This window comes from Halichoerus grypus, chromosome 5 (genome assembly GCF_964656455.1).
Source record: "Halichoerus grypus chromosome 5, mHalGry1.hap1.1, whole genome shotgun sequence".
Taxonomy (NCBI): domain Eukaryota; kingdom Metazoa; phylum Chordata; class Mammalia; order Carnivora; family Phocidae; genus Halichoerus; species Halichoerus grypus.
Genome location: NC_135716.1, coordinates 109,394,766 through 109,414,175, shown reverse-complemented (window position 1 = coordinate 109,414,175; position 19,410 = coordinate 109,394,766). Strand labels below are relative to the sequence as shown.

Sequence of the window (19,410 nt, the reverse complement as noted above, 5' to 3'; positions counted from 1 at the left end):
CTCTGCTTGACTTATTTCACTTAGCATAATCTTCTCCAGTCCCATCCATGTTGATGTAAAAGTTGGGTATTCATCCTTTCTGATGGCTGAGTAATATTCCATTGTATAGATGGACCACATCTTCTTTATCCATTCATCTGTTGAAGGGCATCTCGGCTCTTTCCACAGTTTGGCTATTGCAGACATTGCTACTATGAACATTGGGGTGCATATGGCCCTTCTTTTCACTACATCTGTGTCTTTGGGGTAAATACCCAGGAGTGCAATTGCTGGGTCAAAGGGTAGCTCTATTTTTAATTTGTTGAGAAACCTCCACACTTTTCCAAAGTGGCTGTACCAACTTGCATTCCCACCAACAGTGTAAGAGGGTTCCCCTTTCTCCACAACCTCTCCAACATTTGTTGTTTCTTGCCTTGTCAATTTTTGCCATTCTGACTGGTGTAAGATGGTATCTCAATGTGGTTTTGATTTGAATTTCCCTGATGGCTAATGATGATGAACATTTTTTCATGTGTCTGTTAGCCATTTGTATGTCTTCTTTGGAGAAGTGTCCATTCATGTCTTCTGCCCATTTTTTGACTCATTCGTTTTTTAGGTGTTGAATTTGAGAAGTTCTTTATAGATCTTGGATACCAGCCCTTTATCTGTAGTGTCATTTGCAAGTATCTTCTCCCATTCTGTGGGTTGCCTCTTTGTTTTATTGACTGTTTCCTTTATGGATTCCAAAATTCTCAACAAAATCCTAGCTAATAGGATCCAACAATACATTAAAAGGATCATCCACCACAACCAAGCAGGATTTATCCCCGGGATGCAAGGGTGGTTGAACATTTGCAAATCAATCAATGTGATAGAACACATTAATAAGAGAAAGAGAAGAACCATATGGTCCTCTCAACTGATGCAGTTTTTCCTGATTAAAACTCTTCAGAGTATAGGGATAGAGGGAACATTCCTCAAGTTCATAAAATCCATCTATGAAAAACCCACAGTGAATATCATCCTCAATGGGGAAAAGCTGAGAGCCTTTCCCTTAAGATCATTTCACTCATTTACCCAAATCAGAAACATAGGACTCAGCCTAGACTTGTCCTCAATCATCCCCACCCCCTCTCCTAAGCGATATCTTGGTTGTAGTACATATATATTCCATTCACTAAAGTATAAAGTTGAAATGCAGCCATCTTTATCATTGATACACACAGTGAAGTTGTACCCAAAAAAGTGGAAAGTAGTATTGGGAAATTCAGAGCATTTTCATTGTTGAAAATGCATTTTTTTTTTCCCTTAAAAGAGAAACTGCTCGCTTTGACAGCACATACACCAGAACTGGAATGATACAGAGAAGATTAGTATGGCCCCTCTGCAAGGATGACATGGAAATTCATGAATTATACCATATTTTTAAGAAATTATACCAATTCTCTGCAATCTCTTTCAGAGGACAGAAGTAGAAGGAATACTTCCTAACTCATTCTATGATACCAGAATTACCCTTATACTAAAACCAAAGACATTACAAGAAAACTATAGACCAATATCTCTCATCAAGAGAGATGCAAAAGTCCTCAATAAAATATTAGCAAATCAAATCTAACAATGTTTAAAAATGACAATACATCATAATCGAGTGGGATTTATCCCATGCATGCAAGGCTCTCTAACATTTGAAAACCAAATGATGTAATGTATCATATTAACAGGCTAAAGAAGAAATATCACATGATCATGTGGATAGATGGAGAAAAAGCATTTGACAAAATCCAACACCCATTCATGATAAAAGCTCTTGGTAAAGTAGGGATAAGAACTTCCTCAATTTGATAAAAAATATCTACAGAAAACCTACAGCTAGCATACTTAATGGTGAGAAACTAGAAGTCTTCCCACTAAGATCAGGAACAAGGCAGGGATGTCCCCTTTCATTACTCCATTTCAACACTGTACTAGAAGTCCTAGCCAATGTAATAAGATAAGGAAATAAAAGGTGTACTGATTAAGAGGGAAGAAATAAAAAACTGTCTTTGCAGATGGCATGATCATCTAGGTAGAATATCTGAAAGAACTGACCAAAAAATTCCTAGAATAAGTGATCATAGCAAGGTTACAGAATATAAGGTTAATACACAAGAGTCAATCACTTTCCTACTGAACAACTGACATTTGAAATTAAAAACACATTACCATTTATATCAGCACCCTAAACAATGAAATACTTAGGTATAAATCTAACAAAATATGTACAGACCTGTCTATATGAAGAAAACTATAAAATTTTGATGAACAAAATCAAAGAATAAAATAAATGGAGAGATATTCCATCTTCATGGATAGGAAAACTTGATATTGTCAAGATGTCATTTCTTCCCAATTTGGTCTACAGATTCAAGGAAATCCCAGTCAAAATCCCAGCAAATTATTTTATGGATATCAACAAATCGATTTTAAAGTTTAAATAGAGAGGCAAAAGATACAGAATAGCCATCACAATCTTGAAGAAGAACAAAGTTGGAGGACTAACACTACCCAACTTCAAGAGTTACTATAAAACTATAGTAATCAAGACAGTGTGATATTGGTGAAAGAATAGACACATAGATTAAAAGAACAGAACAGAGAGCCAGAAATATAGCCACATAAATAGGGTCAATTGATATCTGACAAAAGAGCAAAAGGAACACAATGGAGCAAAGATAGTTTTTTCAACAACTGGATATCCACATGCAAAAAAATGAATCTTGATACAGATCTTACACTCTTCATAAAAACTAACTCAAAATGTATTATAGACCTAAATTTAAAATGCAAAACTATGAAATTCCTAGAAGATAACATAGGAGAAAATCCAGGTGACCTTGGGTTTGCTGGTGACTTTTTAGAGATAACAACAAAGGTATGATCCATGAAAGAAATAACTGATAAGCTGGACTTCAATAAAATAAAAAATTTCTGTTCTTCAAAAGACATTGTCAAGAGAATGAAAAGAGAAGCCAGAGACTGGGAAAAAATATTTACAAAAAACATACCTGGTAAAGGACTGGTATCCAAAATATACAAAAAACTTTTAAAACTCAACAATAAGAAAATGAACAAACCAATTAAGAAATGGACCAGGGGTGCCTGTGTGGTGCAGTCGGTTAAGCATCCGACTCTTGGTTTCAGCTCATGTCATGATCTCAGGGTCCTGGGATCAAGCCCTGCATTAGGCTCCACGCTCAGTGGAGTCTGTTTGAGATTCTCTCTCCCTCTTCCTCTGCCCCTCCTGCTAGTGCTGTCCCCCCGCCAAATAAATAAATAAATCAATCTTTTTTTTTTTTAAAGAACAAATGGACCAAAGATCTTAACAGACACTTCATCAAAAAAGACAGATAGATGGCAAATAAGGATATGAAAAGATGTTCCACATCATATGTCATTAGGGAAATGCAAATAAAACAACCCATAAGAATGGGTACATACTAAGTATAAATATGCAGAGCACAGATGTTTAAGGCAGTGAAACCATCCTGTATGACATTAAAATGCTAGATACATGTCATTATACACTTGTCAAAACCTACAGAATGTACAACACCAAGAGTGAAAGATAATGTAAACTATGGACTGTGGGTGATAATGATTTATCAGTGTAGGTTCATCAGTTGTAACAAATGTACCATTCTGGTGGGGGACACTGATAATGAGAGAGGCTATGCCCGGTGGGGGCAGAGGGTACATGGGAAATTTCTGTGCCTCCTGCTGAATTTTGCTATAAACCTGAAACTACTCTAAAAAATGAAATCTATTTAAAAACATGAGAGAAAGAAACAAGCTAGTTTCCTGGTATTTCTATTAGCTATCTATTAGCTAAGGTAGCCATTAGCTACTCATTTGTAGATTATGGATTTAGAAATACCACAAGGATGAGTTAGTTCTTTTTGCTATTCTGAGTTCTACAAAGAAAAGGAAGTTCTTGCTGACTGGAAGGGAAAAAATATCAGAATATCATTCCATAGTTAGTGAAAAGTTGTACAAATTTGGAAGATAGGATTCAAATTCCAACAGGGCCTAGCAGAAATAAAAACAAGCAAAATTCTTCATTATATAAACAAAGAAACTGAATAAAGTCAGAGGAATTGTTTTGACCATATATTTAGATTACTGTGTGCTGATCTGGCCACACAATAATCAGAAAACCAACTCAGGAAAGAATGAGGGATGGTGCAGGCATCTAAATTAGCCTAGTAACTTACAGATCCCCATTACTTCCGTATAAAACAGGATTAAGATTCTCTATCATCCCTTATCATTGAAATTCAAACTAAATTTGATTATTGTTTCAGTCTTCACTTTTAATGAATCAAAGTGATAAAAATAAAAAATAATGAAAACATTTAACCCAACTTAATTTCATTATTGTTTCATCATATGAACTTTCACGTAAATGTGATTTGGATCTTTTGGTGAATGTCATGGTAACCCCAAATCTCTAGTTTAGGGAAATAATACCATCAAACTCAATCAGAAGTGGAGTTGGAACTAAACTTTTATGAACTATTTTATAGTCATTTTCTCCTATTAGAGTAAGCTACCAGGTTATTGTAGGAGAGCTCAGTAAGAATTTGCTGCTCATTAAATAATAATTAGTTCTCCATATTTGTTACTAAGACATGCAAATGCCAGATTTGGTGGTCCCCGAGGGTGTATTAGCAGAGTTAGGGAAAGTTCTGAGGGACCTCTAGTCAGGCAATATTCTGTAAGTTAGTCACATACTATATCATCACATACCGGGTTCCCCTCTTGAGAACATCTATGCTCCAGCGCCAGCTGGGCCTGTTCCAAGCAGCCCTTCTTTGGTGGAATTTCCTAGTACATCACTTTAGAATCAAGAACCAGAGACTCTTGGGGCACCTGGGTGGCTCGGTCGGTTAAGCATCTGCCTTCGCGTCAGGTCATGATCCCAGGGTCCTGCTCAGCGGAGAGCCTACATCTCCCTCTCCCGCTCCCCCTGCTTGTGCTCGCTTTCTTTCTCTCTCTCCGTCAAATAAATAAATAAAATCTTAAAAAAAAAAGAATCAAAAACTCTTAAAGTTGGAAGGAAAGTTAAAGATCAAAAATGATATTACAGGAAAAAGTATCATCTGGTAAGATATCGTTCAACCCTTTCTTGTGTCTGTATTGTTGATTAAACAACAAAACAAAATTAAGCAAACAATACAGAAGAATCTTTCCCGTTCATTACAAGTATTAGGGTTGCTAAATGTAAATATAGAATTGTCTCATTTTTCCAGTGTAGGATAAATAGAGGCCGTTTTGAACTTGACCCAAACTCTTGTTTACTCACAATTTATCCTAACCCTTCATTTCTTCTGATGAAAGTAATTTTCCTGTGCTTTATAATAAAAACACAGCAACCAACCTGGATGTTTAGTGTTTTGCCAACAAATAAGGCAAACAATCCCGCCAAATCTGAACTGGCTATGCAGACAAAAGAAATCAAATAATGACTTCAGAGTTCCAAAACTAATTTATTACTCTAATGAGGGCTAGACTCCAACTTGGATACTTAACTTTTTTCAGGTCCCTAGTGAGATAAATGTTTTACCGTATATTTTTAGCCGGGAGTCGTTTTTATTTTAATAGCATTGCTTTTAAATAACTTTTCCTTAAAAAAACAAAAAAAACCCCACCAAAAATACCCTCCAGCACTTCTAACTTTATGATTCTCTAATTGAATTATGTGATTCGATTAGAAAGCAATGGTTTACTTTACCCAACTTTTATCATTTTGTGTTTAGAATCATTCTCAGAAATCCAAATTAGCTGATTACTGAACAAGTTCTAATTACTCCCCAGAGACTGTGGGAGCCTGGACTTTTTGGATTGTTCACTGTTTGGCTGGGAAACAGGCTTCCTCTTGTAGTGCCTGATCTGCTATTGATTTAAAAACTGACCTAAAGGGCTATTTGTTCTGGGTTCTTTGAAGTATATTCGATACTCCTGCCTTGTGGAATCATTCTGACAGACATCCTGAACCTCATGCCATATTCTTTACTATGTAGTCTGTGCAGCTGGGAATAATGGGATAATGGCTCATTAACCTGCTCTCACCTCCAAAAGAGGGCCAAGGATTTAAAATACCTCCAAATAATCACACTGGTGTTTCTGGCTTGAACCGTGAGGCAAGTCAGTTCCGTTCCCAGTCCACATGATCCCTCCTTCCTAGCCTTGGACTTGGGGCCATGCCTGTCTCCTAGATTCTTTTTTTTTTTTTAGATTTATTTATTTATGAGGCGCCTGGGTGGCTCAGTTGGTTAAGCATCTGCCTTCGGCTCAGGTCATGGTCCCAGGGTCCTGGGATCAAGCCCCGCATCGGGCTCCCTGCTCAGCAGAGAGCCTGCTCCTCCCTCTCCCACTCCCCCTGCTTGTGTTCCCTCTCTCGCTGTGTCTCTCTCTGTCAAATAAATAAATAAAATCTTAAAAAAAAAAAAAGAATTGTTTAAAAAAAAGATTTATTATTTATTTGAGAAAGAGAGAGAAAACGTGCACGCACGCAGGGGCAGGGGCAGAGGGAGAGGAAGAGGGGGAAGCAGACTCCCCACTGAGTACGGAACCCAAAATGTGGCTCAATCCCACGACCCATGAGATCATGACCTGAGCCGAATCCAAGAGTTGGACGCTTAACCAACTTAGTCACCCAGGTGTCCCATCTCCTAGATTCTATACTCCTCTGAACATAAATGCCATCCATGTTTCATAGTCATCTCCACCATCCACAGTGCCCAGCTCACCACAGTTATTCAATGAAACATAGTAACAAATTTGTGAATAATTTAATTACAAATAATTATAACCATTTGTAAATAATAATAACTTTAAAAAATAGTAACAAATTCAGAAATAAATAACTTCAAAGGATAGGCATTCAGATTATGATCAGTAAAATCCTGCTCTGATATCTAGGTCTTGTGATCTAAGGAAATGGCAAAAGCAAGCAATCTGACATAGATGGTTGCAGATCCTCTTAAAAAATAAAAAATGATTCAATGAATAACATTTTCCTTAAGAATCAAGTGGGCGTTTTGGCAGAATGGCAATGAAGGAAGACCTGAGTTCCTAAGGCTTGGTTATGTTTCCTAATCCTTTTCAATCTGAAGGGAACTGAGTGGTTTTGAACTTGCCATGGCACTCTTAGAGGAGGGGAGGTCCAAGGTCCTGTGCTCTCTGATAAGTAAGAGGACATGGCATACCTGGCTAGTAGGGAGGGAGTCCCACTAATAAAGATGAGCCAGGAAGCAGTTCAAGGGGCCCCTGAATTCCATTCGCCTTCAGTGGGATCAAGAGGGACAAGAGGGTGGTAGTTAAGGAGGAGATATTTAGCTGACCAAGGAGGAAGACAGTGCAGTGTTCCAGTGGGAGCTGGGATCAGGAGCTGCTAATTTCTGTCATGGTGTGTTCCAGTTCCCTACAAGCCAGTTATTAATCAAAGACCTCGCTAAGCACCTGACACATTGCTAAACTCCATAGTGGGTCATGATAAAGCCAGAAGACTGTTTTTGGACCTTAAATTGCTCACAATCTAATCTGGGGAAGGAGAAAAGTAATGGAGCTACGATGACTAGAGAACAATTAAATGCTAACTTAGAAGCTGAAGAGGAGTGGGGCGCCTGGGTGGCTCAGTCGTTAAGCGTCTGCCTTCAGCTCAGGTCATGATCCCAGGGTCCTGGGATCAAGCCCTGCACTGGGCTCCCTGCTCTGTGGGAAGCCTGCTTCTCCCTCTCCCTCTGCCCCTGCTTGTGTTCTCTCTCTCGCTGTGTCTCTCTGTCAAATAAATAAATAAAATCTTAAAAAAAAAAAAAGAAGTTGAAGAGGAGTTCACAGAAGGGAAAGATCTGGATGGAATGACAGTGCAAAGCAAAGCTCAGAAGAAGCTTCTAGAAAATGAGGAAATGAGTTATGTAACTGAGAATCGGGCCCATGCCAATGAGCTCCTCTTTGAGAGGGGCAGATTTAGGATGCCCTTGAATGGTGGCCGAGCAGAAGAAAGCTGAGATTCACTGGTAAATCCTGACAGACTGCTTTTGGAAGGGCTGGAGACTGTGATGAAAATACAACAAGAGAGCCAAAAAAGAAAGAACAGAGAAGCAAATAATCCTTGGTTGTTTTCATGCCTGAAGGGGCTCACTGTGGCATGAAAATCAACATGAAAACAGTTAAGCATACCACATCATCCAAGCTGGGCAATGTGCAGACATTCCTTGGCTTAAATTTAAAAATATTAACTCTTTGTTAGCCTCTCAATTTTTGGAAGAGAATATTTAACCTAGTGACAAAGGGGGCGGAGGAAGACCTATGAACCTACCACGGAAGCCCCTTCTGCACATCCTAGTTTTGTTCACATAGACCATGAAGTAGGCATTATGGTCCCTCTTCTACAGATGAAGAAAAGGAAGTTTATGGAGATTAAACAACTTACTTAAGCTTGCCCAAATATCAGAATGGCAGACCTAGATTCTGAACCCCAGTCTGTGTGCTGTCCAAGCCCATTTCCTCTGTTCCCTGTAAAGAGTATATACTTGGTTACCCTTAGAGGGCAGAGAAATCTATTTCATTTGTAGTGTGGCCTAGAGCTGAGCCTGGAGCTGGGAGTGAGAAGAACTGGTTTTTCTTGTTCATGCTTTGCTATTAATCCCAAGACTCTGGACAAGGCATTCCCCCTCTTGACTCTATTTAATCTAAGCTTTTAAAAGACAGTGGGGGGGGGGAGGGGGTGCCTCGGTGGCTCAGCTGGTTGAGTGGCAGCTGACTCTTGATTTTGGCTCAGGTCATGATCTCTGGGTCAGGGAATCAAGCCGTGCATCGGGCTCCGTGCTTGAGTGTGGAGCCTTCTCTCTCTCTCCCTCTTCCTCTGCTCTACCCTCCTGCCCCCATTCTCGCTCTCTCTAAAAAAAGTTTAAAAATTAAAAATAAGTAAAGCATGTGAGATTAAATTATTGCTAAGGTATTATCTGTATATGTTTATGGTTCAAGGTGTACAAGTGGATTCTCCACCAGGGGATGACTTACTGTGACTGAGGAAGGGAAATATGAGGATCCACATCGATCTTTGTATCTAGAGATCCACAAAGATAATAAGTAATCTAGTAAGTATTAACTACTCTTCCACACCAGCAGTGGCGGCTCCAGGACTCTAAATAGGAAGGGCTCAGGGATAGCAGGTTTGCCCTGTTACTGTGCACAATAAGCCTACTGTCTTCGCTTATATGGCCTGCATCTAGTCCTCCATGATGTGTATGAGATCGACAAGTCACCCCTTCCCACTGCTACCACCCATAAAGGTCCTCAGAAAAAAGTGTGAAGGGTGGACACAAACGTGGTCCACTGATGGAACCCACCTAAGTGAAACAGTGGTAAGAGACCAGAGAGAGCACGTATCCTGGATGGGAAGTCACTACTGAGCTCTGGCTAATATCCTCCCCTCCAATATTTCAAAAAGAGCCAGACATATGGGTTTTTTGTGCAATCTGAAATACACTGATTAACTACATGGTCCAAATACTGACCAACTAACTATATGAATAAGAAAAAACATGTTTGTATCCACATGTGGCCCAAGGAACATCAGTCTGCTTCAGAATTAGCTGATAGAAAAGTCAGGAGGCCTGAGGAGTGCTTGTCTTAGAAATAAAAAAAGGGTTCACTGAAGTAGACAAAGAAAAGGCACTCAGAAAGACCTTATCCAATTCATATTTGAATGAAGTCCATCAGTAATCCATAAGCTCTTACGTATCTAACTCCCATACTGCTTATAATTAAAAAAAAATTTTTTTTTAAGTAACGTATATCCCCAACGTGGGCTTCGAACTCACAGCCCTGAGACTGAGAATCACATGCTCTACTGCGTGAGCCAGCCAGGTGCCCCCCATAATGCTTATATTTTTTGTCAACATCTATCTGCTTCCTATAGCCAACAGCAAGAAAGCCCTTACAACAAAGGTGAGTGTGCCAGGTCCAGGGACAGAAAAAAAATGGAGAGAATTGTCAAAAATTAAAACTGAGTTCTATTTCTCAATAGACCCGAGGGAAAAGAATAGTTTCTGCAATAGAAGCTGATCAAGGTAGCTGCCCAAGAGTGGAGGTTAAGAGGCCAAACCCTAGGGTCTCCGTAAAGAAAGCAAGGTAGGGGAGGATGTCAAGGGGAAGATGATCCCAATGGGAGGTTGGGGGTGTGAATGAGTGAGAAGAAGAAAGAAAGAATGGTCAAGGTATGAAAAGAGACAGAAGAGAGAAGGCTATTGGGTAGGACAGGATGGGAGGTGTGTAACCGAGCTTTCGGATGCATGTATATAAGTGATAAGTGTTCCTTAAATAAACCATGAAGAACCCCAGACAGACTCTAAGAGCTATGTAACCACCCTAATTTTAAGAACATGTTTTGGGCTTCCACTCTATGACCCTATGAGGTGCAGGAAGTGCAAGGAACGTTAAGTCATCCTGGCAGGAGGCGAACAGGAGTTAGTGGTTTTGAATGGTAGGGAAATCACCTTCCTGGCGGAGAGAGTGGCCTGTTTAAAAGCAAGTAGACCTGACACATCTGTGCTCCTTCTACTATTCTTCATATCATTCCCATCTGATAGGAGGAGAAGCTAAGCTCAGAGAGGCTGACTGATTAGCTTCAAGTCACACACCTAATTATTGACAAAGCTGAGAGTAAAACCCAAATCTCCTGATTCCCAATATGGCATTTTTTCTCCCATACCACAACTAAGGTATGACAAATGAATGCAGACCAGAGAAAACAGTAATATGGAAATTTAAAGAAAAAATGTAAAACAAATAGTCAGGGGGAGTTCTTGATGAAACCTATAAAAAAAAATAGGGAACTCTTCTTGTGTGAGCTGAAGATTGGCAGTTGGCCACATAGAGGCCCCGCCCAGCTCCCACAGACAGGAGGGAACTCTATACCTCCACCGACTCCTAGCGCCCATCCCACCCCAATTCTGTCTTCCTTTGGCAGGGAGAAGTGAGGAATTTTTTCTTCCCATGTGACTTCACAGCGGTGAATCATGGCTCCTTAAAAAGCTCAAACAGGACAGTTGGCTTAGGAATAATGAAACAGCACCAGATCCAGTCTCCTGAGCGCTGGGTGCCGCCTCCACTAACAAGACTATCTACAAAATCCTGTATTGTGTAAGCAAATCTTTTGATAAACAGCATCTGGAGCTCTGAAGATGTGGACACAATTGATCTGAGCATGTGACACCTGTCTTTACAGAAAAGCAATTATTTGGCCCATAAGAGCAAACTTGTTTTCACAAACTGTCAGCAGTAAATATTTTTTAAAAATTGCTTTGTCAAAGATTTGTATAAATGGCTTAAGTGTGAAATCAGGAAGACCAAGAACGTAAAACGGTATTCTCCTAACAAATGGAATTTGCTGCCCTTTGCAATTCTACAGCTGATCCCACTGCAGATTTCATTTTTTATGACAGAATATGGAAATTTTGACATCATAAACATATGAAACTTATAAATCAAGTATTCACATTTCTTAAAAAGGAATGATCAGTCACAACATGTTCTTTCTGTAATTCAAAGGTCTTATCAGCAGGGAACTTCTTGCTATTTTTAAGAGTGTGCAATATCAGTGCAAGCTCTCTAACCTGTTTGGAATCCAACCCTTTCCACTCCTCTAAACAATAATGCTAAAATATCTTTCTCTGTAAGCCACGTTTGAAATCTGTAAGGTGTTTACTCATTCCCCCAGTAAACTTAGGATAATCATAGTTTCCTCAACCCTGTTTGGAAGGTCCTTTTGAAGAATAATTTTATAATTATTTGCCACCGTGCCTTAGAGAAAATCAGAGTTTGTTCTTATGACCCTGTGAAAAAGGCTCCATGGAAGGCGGGAAGCACGTGGCTTACATCTCCTATAAAATGCTGTCCCGGTGTAAGTAGGATCTTAAATCTCATGCTCCATGTAGAGAAGTAATAAGTTTTCTACAGCTGATTTAACTTCATACACGTCTAACACCAGAAAAAGAACTCCAGGGGTGCCTGGGTGGCTGAGTTGGTTGAGCATCCGACTCTTGATTTTGGCTCTGGTCATGATCTCAGGGTCGTGAGATGGGGCCCAAAGTCGGGCTCCGCACTCAGCAGGAGTCTACTTGAGATTCTCTCTCTCCCTCTCCCTCTGCCCCTCCCCCCACCCCCGTGCTCGCTCTCTCTCAAATAAATAAATCTTTAAAAAAAAGAAGAAAAAGAAATCCATGACCAGGTGGTTTCACTGTATTCATGCTACAAAAAATAAGGATTATACCAGGAGGCCAGGAGAAAAAGAAATCACCAAAAAGCAACTGCCAAAGAGGAAATGCTAGCCTAAATAGGTACAGTTTTACCCACTGACTCGTGGGGAGGGAAACGAGAAATCCAAAAGACAGACTATGAAGAAGATGGCATTTAGTCTCCAGAGGCTGTTACAAAACACTGACTAGATATGTATACATGTATGTCTCTCTCTCTCTCTCTCTTTCTCTTATAAAGAAAAAAGCCCTAAGTGGTTTCAAGACACTCAGGCATTAAAGTAAAGCAACTGTTCGTGAAAATGTTTTGGAACCTAACATAGGTGGTGGTTGTACAACACTGTGAATGTACTCAATGCCACTGAGTTGTACACTTTAAAATGGTTAATTTTATGTTGTGTGAATTTCATCTCAATAAAAAAAATAAAGTAAAGCAACAGTATTCTGCTTAAGATGAATGAGAAACCTGCCATTTCCTTTCGCTTTCTTTGACAAAGGCAACATTTAACACTTCAGAAACACACTATCAAAAAATCCTTAGATGAATTCCAGGGATTAATTCAGTGGGTGCAAGAGTTAACCAAGGAGGAGCTCTGCAATGCCTTTTTTTTTTTTTCATTTTATTTTTTCCATCCCACTTAAGTAAGCTCTAAGAAGTCATCACTAAGTTTTAATAGTTTCCCTGCCTCCTTCCTTCCTATATCCCTCCTCCACAACTTCTCTTTACTAGGTGCTGGATTGCCAAGATGAGTAACACACCTTACCTTTGCTCAAGGAGTTCACGGTCTGCATTTATTTCCAAAAACTCTCCAAGCTGCTTCCATACCAGCTCTGGTTCTAGCCATCTCCAAATCTGTAATGAGTGCACTTGACCTGAGCACTCACATCCCATGCTCAGTTATTTGTGTTCTCTGTGTTCCCTTCTTTTCCTTTTACCCTCAGACCAAAGGGAGATTTTTAAAATGCTAACCAAAAACGGCACTTTATTGATTCTCAGACGCTATAAAAATAGAGCTATCCAGATTCATTTGAAACTTTAACATAGGCCCTTGAGAGGCTGTGAAACTGGGACTGGCTCTAGGAATCACATATTTAATTGAAGATCATTTCAAAGATTTGCTTTCTCTTTATCCCACCCCTCTGTGCTCACTTAGCCGCCAGCGCCTACCACCGCCCTTTCCCACAAGGCCAGGGCTCTCCAAGTGCACCGCCTCTGACCACACATGCGTCCTTTCTTTGGAAACAGCTTTGTTTTCGTCGCGCTTCCCTTTCTCATCCCCTCACAACTGAATTCTTTTTCCTTCAACGTTCATTTTTGTTTTCACCGTAGTCACATTGTTATCCTTAGGAAAACACACTAGCCTTCACCGCGAAAGGAAGAGGCCCCACCAGGCCCAGAGCTCCCATGTGCCTGTGATGGGCTGGAACAGGGACAACTCAGACAGTGACGCAGGCAAAGTGAAATGAGAGAGACGACCGGTAGGCAAAGCCACGCTGGCTTCTGCAGAGAGGAAAAACGGAATGTTTGCCAAGTGGAAAAAGGATCAATTTAGAAAGGAAAGAAAAATTATTTTCAAGCTCTGGAGAGTCCTCCAAAGTGGAGAAAAATAAAAACAACTCAAAGCAATCTCTGATTATACACAGGCTAACTCTGACCCAGATTTTGTTCTGAGGTCACTCAAAATGTGAAACAGAAGTCATAACGTTTAAATTAAATACCTCATTTGTGGATGGAAGCAGCTACGGGTTGTCACCCGGCCAATGTGTCAGTGGTACAGCTGGTAATTTCCCCATGCAGCTGGGAAAGGCAGCCTGTCAGTCATAAGAAACCAGATATGTGGGAGGATTTTCACATGGCATCACTTCTCACAGTGGACTCTGGCCATCATCAGACTTGCTAAATGCACGTACGATATCCAGTTGGTTCTTCTCTATCTTTATGAATGTTGCTAAGTTTACAATGCATGTACTGAGGAGAAATACAAGCTGGGTAAAAGGAACACTGGCATTATTTTAATGTGTTACAGGGGACTGGTTAACTGAGGTACAGGAACCGGACAAATTTAAACAAATGTCTCCCAAGTATGATTTCATTAATCCTGGAAAACATGAAGCAGTAGACAATTGTAGTCTAATCATTTCTTATTTGACTTGGTTGGAAAAATCTTATTCTCATTTAACTCCATTTATAGATAGGCATCTTGGGTCAGCTGACTTTCCTTTGTCCAGCTAGGTTTCCTTTGAACATGTTATAAAGGTTTTTGATTACCAAAAAATATAATACCAGAGGAAGGTCATTATACGAAGAGAATCAAACTAACAGCAATTCAGGGGAAAAAGAAAGTTTCTGTAAGAATTCTGGCATATCAACAAGAAGGTAGTTGACTCTTCCTAATGTTTCAAACACACGTCAATCAATAGGCTAATAAAAATTTTATATACTATGCAAACAGTGATAATCTCAGTACCGTCCAGTTTGTGGCTCACCACAGAAAATATCTAATGAAAAAAATCACAGTATCCCACTTATGGACAATAACCCACTCTCTATGTCATCAATTTGCTACTGAACTTAAGACATTTCACAGCTCAAACTGGGTATGGAACATGTGAAAAAAATGACTAAGTAAAATAATGGTCTTCTTTCATACAAAGCATGAGGGTACATGTAATAAATACATCTAAATTTGTCATGGTGAATTAAACCAGCTTCAGCTTCAGGCAAAGAGCAGAGTATTAGGCTGAAATGGTCCATTTCTTTCCAATTTGTTATACATGTAGAATCTGAAATTTATTTTTTACTTGATTAAAAATTAAATTAGGTTTCATTTTTGTAGGCAGAGCTCTTTCCTTGAGTATTTCATTTAACAACAGCTAGGTTGGCATAAAGCCAGTAATCAAACACTGCGGACTCGGGAAACCCTTCTGGTTTTTCAGACTCTCAATAAAGCCTGAGAAGAGTACCAGTTTAGGGAGTGGGCGTCTTTGTTTTTGTGATGACTCACATCACCCAGTATTCATTCATTTATTTTTAAGTCATTCCACAAATATGTGGAAGGTACTCTTCTAGGAAGGGACCATGGGAAACACAAAAATACACAGCCCTTGCCCTTGAGAACTGTACAGATCTTTTCCCCCAACATAAGCAGTCCTCTTACTGTAGCTTAATGATTAGCAATCTCTCAAATTCAACTTCCTCTTCTTCTCCTTGAAACAAACTAATTTCTCTTCAGGAGTATATTTTCAAGAAAGCATGAGGTCAGTCTACTCACTCAAAGACTGATTCAAAGACTCCTACCTTTAGGAGTAACTAAAGACACAATAGTGAAGAAATCTTTGGGTTTCAAGATGCAAACAGTGAACTACAAGGAGTTCATATTACTGAGAGATCAACAGGTCTATTATACTAAGGGAAAAAGGCATAAATCAGATTATGAAGGGCCAGGATCAATGGGACTATTTAGCCATGGTTTTAGAAGGGCCAACAAAGTGTTCCATGCCTCCCATGGCTATCAGTAGACATATTAAATAGAAAATCAGCAAAGATATAGAAGAACTCAATCACATCGTCCACCAACAGCATGTAATAGACAGTTCCAGAACACTCCACACAACAGTAGAATACACATTCTCTTCAAGTGCCCATGGAATGCTCACCAAGATAGACTGTATCCTGGATCATAAAACAAACCTCGACATATTTAAAAACAGAGCATGTTTCTTGACCACAATGGGATCAAACTAGAAATCAGTAACAGAAGGACAATAGGAAAAAAAAATCTCCCAATACTTAGAAATTAAGCAAAGCACTCTAAATCCATGGGTCAAAGAAGAAGTCTCAAAGGACATAAAAAAATACTTGGAACCAAATAAAACGAAAATGCAACATATCCACATTTGTAGGATGAACCTAAAACACTGCTGAAAGAAAAATTAGTAGCACTATATGCTTATATTAGAAAAGAGGAAAGGTCTTATATCAATAATGTAAGCCCCTACCTTAAGAAACCAAAAGAAGAACAAAATGAACCCAAAGCAACCAGAAGAAAGGAAATAATAAAGAGCAGAGAAAATAAATGAAACAGAGCTGATTCTTTACTTTTTTTAAAGATTTTATTTATTTATTTGAGAGAGAGTGAACAAGAGAGAGCATGAGCGGGCAGAGGGAGAGGGTAAGGGAGAAGCAGGCTTCCACTGAGCAGGGAGCCAGATGTGGGGCTCGATCCCAGGACCCTGGGATCATGCTTAACCAATTGAGCCACCCAGGCACCCCAGAGAGGACTCTTTAAAAAGATCAACAAAACTGATAAATCTTTAGCAAGAATGACAAATGTAAAAAGAGAAAGAGAGAAGACAGACTTTGCCAATATCAAGAAAGAAAGAGAGGATATAACTACGGATCCTAAAGCTGTTAACATCATCCTTAGTAGTTAAAGAGTGAATGCGTTTCTCCTAAAACCTGGATCAAGACAAAGATGGCTGTTCTCACCACTTCTCATTCAATATATTACTAGAAATCCTAGCCAGTGCAATAAGGCAAGAAAAGGCTGGAAAGGAAAAACTTTCCCTATTTGCAGAATATGTGATTGTCTAGAAAGTCCCAGGATATCTATTTTAAAAATTCCTAGGATTTAATAAGTGAGTTCAGCAAGATCACAGGATATGAGATAAAAAACAAAGATCAGTTGTATTTCTACAGGTAAGCAACAAACATGTAGAAACCAAAATTAAAAACATAATACCATTTATAATTTACAATAATTCCAAAAAAGTTAAATACCAAGTTACCAATTTTAAAAAAATTGTACATGGTCTATATACTGAAAATTACATGAAAGAAATAAAAGAAGACCTAAATTAAATGGAGAGACATACCATGGCTATGGACTGGAAGACTCAATATAGTAGAGATGTCAATTTCTCCAAAACTAATTTATACAAATAATGTAATTCCTGTCAAAATCCCAGCAAAATTTTGTTGTACATATAGACAAGCTTATTTCAAGATTTATATAGAAAGGCAAAGGAACTAGAATAGCTAAAACGATTTTAAAAAAGAATAAAGTGGAAGAAATCATTTGACTTTAAGTTAAGACTTATTACATACAGCTCTATCATTCATAACAGTGTGGTACTGGCAGAGGGACAGACACAGAGATCAATGAAACAGAGAACAGATAACCATAAACACACCAAACTGATTTTTTAAAAAAAAATCCCAACTGATTTTTGACAAAGAGGCAAAAGCAATTCCATGGAGAAAGGAATTTTTTTTTTTTAAACAGATTATGCTGGACATCTATTGGAAAATGAGCCTTCATCTAAACCTTATATTTTATACAAAATTTGATTCAAAATGATCTATGGATTCAAAAGTAAAACATGAAACTGTAAAACTTTTGGAAAAAAACATGAGGAAGTCTTTGGAATCTAGGGCTAGGTGGAATCTAGAACTCTTCACCTGAGTTCTTAGATGTGACAACCAAAATAAAAAACTGATAAATGAGACTTCATCAAAATAAAAACTTCTGCTCTGTGAAAGTCCCTGTTAGGAAGATGAAAAGAGAAGCTATGACCTGGAAGAAAATATTTGTAAACCACAATATTGCACAAAAGCCTTATATCTAGAATAGAGACAAGAACTCTCAAAACTCAAAAGTAAAACAAGCAATTCAGTTAGAAAATGGACAAAAAGACATGAACAGCCCTCTCAGTGAAGAGGGGATATTAATGACAAGCACATGAAAAGATATTCAACATCATGCTAGCAACTAGGAAAATACAAATTAAAACCACAATGGCATATCACTACACACTTATGAAATAGTGATATCAAAACCCAGAAAGAATGCAGAGAAACTGGATCTCTCATACACTGCTAGTAAGACGTAAAATGGCAATAGCCACTATGGAAAACAGTTTGGCAATTTCTTACAAAATTTTACTTGAACCTTCTATCAGACCCAGCAATCTCGTTTGTGAGCAATTGCCTACAGAAATGAAAACTTAATACCCACACAAAAACCTGTACATAAATGTTCATAAGAGCTTTATTTATAGCAGCAGAAAACTGAAAACAATTCAAATGTCCTTCAGTGCATGAATGGCTAAGCAAACTGTGGTACATCTGTACAATGGAATTCTATTCAGCAATAAAAAGGAATTACCGATACATGCAAAAAAAATGCATAAATCTCAAGACCATTACATTTAGCAAAAAAGGTCTATCTCAAAAGGTTTCACACCGTTTGATTCTATTTATAGAACATTTTTGAAATGACAAACTGTATAGATGGAAAACAGATCAGTGGCTGCCAGGAGACAGGGATGGGGGAAGCACCGGGGAGTTCTTTTGCAGTGACAGAGCAGTTTTGAATCTTGATTTTGGTGGTGATTACACAAATAAATACACGAATAAAGTAGCAGAGAACTACACACCTACAACCACACATGAATGTATATAAAAAACAGTGAAAAGTGAGTAAGGTCTGTAGTCTGGTTAAAAGTATCGTACTAAGACACATTTTCTGGCTTTGACACTGTACTACAGTTATATATGATGTGTCACCATTAGGGGAAGCTGGGTGAAGAGTACATGACCTCTATGCATTATTTCTGCAACTTCTTGGGATCTGTAATTATTTCAAAATGTTAAAAAAGCTAAAAAGTGTTCAAATGTTTTTTAAAAAGAATCTCAAGTAGCAGAACAAGCTGTAGCTGCAGAGATGGAAGAACAATTTCTGATCTAAACAGTTTTTTTCCAGGAGAATTACTATTTCATGTCTACCTGTTGTTTCTTTATTTTTCTTGAAGCTAACTAAATAAAAGCTTCTCAAGGACATAGGCTATATTGCATTAATCCCCTTCAGTGCCTACTGCAATACAGATGGTAAAAAAAGACTAGTTAAGTTCTGAATTGAGCAAGTTAGCTAATTCTGGCAAATTCCAATACATTTCTAAAGAGAACCAGAGTTAAGCTACACTGACTAACTCTGTGACCTTGGTTACTTAGACCTCTCTGGACTTTGGGCTTCTCATCTATGGAATGAATATAGAGAGTACTATGTCAGAAGACTGTAAGGAAAAATAAATGAGTTAATGCACGTAAAGTACTTAGGAGAGTGCCAGA

At 38.7% G+C, this 19,410-nt stretch overlaps 1 protein-coding gene and 1 non-coding gene across 5 annotated transcripts in view; one reads left to right on the top strand and one right to left on the bottom strand.

The window, feature by feature from the left end:
- Positions 1-19,410, bottom strand: part of ALG14 (ALG14 UDP-N-acetylglucosaminyltransferase subunit) — a 122,333-nt gene that overhangs the window by 52,676 nt on the left and 50,247 nt on the right. The window lies entirely within an intron of this gene.
- LOC118554855 (U6 spliceosomal RNA) lies at positions 1,300-1,406 on the top strand. Its single transcript, XR_004926691.1, has one exon. It is a non-coding gene; the product is annotated as a U6 spliceosomal RNA (small nuclear RNA).